The sequence below is a fragment of the Anopheles funestus genome (assembly GCF_943734845.2).
Source record: "Anopheles funestus chromosome X unlocalized genomic scaffold, idAnoFuneDA-416_04 X_unloc_47, whole genome shotgun sequence".
NCBI lineage: Eukaryota > Metazoa > Arthropoda > Insecta > Diptera > Culicidae > Anopheles > Anopheles funestus.
The window spans coordinates 165,001-166,217 of record NW_026045173.1 but is presented as its reverse complement, the minus strand read 5'-3'; the positions used below and the strand labels follow the sequence as shown (position 1 = coordinate 166,217).

The window sequence follows — 1,217 nt, the reverse complement described above, 5'->3', positions numbered from 1 at the left end:
ACGGAACGAACAGGAACTGTGGTGCAGACATACAAGGGCCATGGGGCGGTACGCAAAGGATACGGATGAGCGAGTATGCAGGCCCAATACTCAATAGCTCGATCCGATCCAAGCACATGAGTTGACTGCGGCGCCAGGTTAACCGATGTGCTAAGAGAGTTGTTCCTGGGCCTTCAAAGTGACTTCAAAACTATCTTAGCGAATGGTGGCCATGGGCGTAGACATGAGCCACAAGTCACAAGGCCTGGGACTATTGGGTAATAAAGACAACTTAGTCAGAAAGTTAGTCTTTGGACGTACCACCGGGATTGTGTTACATTGGGAACCTTACTATAAAACCCTAGGCAGGGGATCACTCGGCTCATGGATCGATGAAGACCGCAGCTAAATGCGCGTCACAATGTGAACTGCAGGACACATGAACACCGATAAGTTGAACGCATATTGCGCGTCGGACGATTAAACCCGGCCGATGCACACATTCTTGAGTGCCTATCAATTCCTTGATATACAACAAACCAAACTTCAGGGTGGAGCGTGCCACAATAGAACACTATGGCGAGCAGCCCGTCTAGTGTCGTGGGGGAAACACGCTTCCACACTGTGCATAATGGCGTGCTCGGGACCTTTGTTGGGACCGCAGGGCGCTGAAAGTAAAGGGGTGAACCGCATAAATCGCACGCACGTAAACGCGCACACACACAAATAGAGTGAGACGTATCGTAGGATACCGCTAAGAGTACGTTGTGAAACATGGGGAAATTCAATCGAAAACCTCTTTGATGTCCAAGAATTCGTTGACCGTATCCGTCGTAATACTGGATCAACGTGCTTGGGGGAAAACGTCAAAGGGTTTTATAATAGTGGTGCATGATTAACCCATCGATGCCCGAGGGGAACATGTTGTCCAATACAATAGTGGTGCAGTTGGCTCGACATGCTCGGGGGGAGACATCGTGGGTCCAAGTCGACCAAGTCGACCGGGAGTTGTTGTTGAGAGATCGAATCAAAACGATGCCGAGCGGAACTCGTTGTCCTTATTGGAGTGATATTCGGACAACGTGCTCGGGGGGGCCATCGTTGATTCAAAAATGACCGTAAATTGCCCAATCCGTGTGTGTGTGTGTGTGAAGTGTTGTTGCGTATATATCGGTTCGCTATGCCCCGGGTTCGAAACGAATGGAATGTGACTGATTTTGTTGTAGGCCTCAAGTGAT

The 1,217-nt window shown here is 49.5% G+C and overlaps 2 non-coding genes across 2 annotated transcripts in view; both read left to right on the top strand.

Annotated features, from left to right (window-relative positions):
• Nucleotides 1-336: 336 nt before the first annotated feature.
• LOC125773698 (5.8S ribosomal RNA) lies at nucleotides 337-494 on the top strand. Its single transcript, XR_007420305.1, has one exon. It is a non-coding gene; the product is annotated as a 5.8S ribosomal RNA (ribosomal RNA).
• Nucleotides 495-1,203: 709 nt separating this feature from the next.
• LOC125773706 (large subunit ribosomal RNA) overlaps nucleotides 1,204-1,217 on the top strand; it is a 4,179-nt gene continuing 4,165 nt past the window's right edge. Inside the window, exon 1 of the ribosomal RNA XR_007420313.1 lies at nucleotides 1,204-1,217. This exon is cut by the window's right edge and continues 4,165 nt beyond it. This is a non-coding gene — a ribosomal RNA (large subunit ribosomal RNA).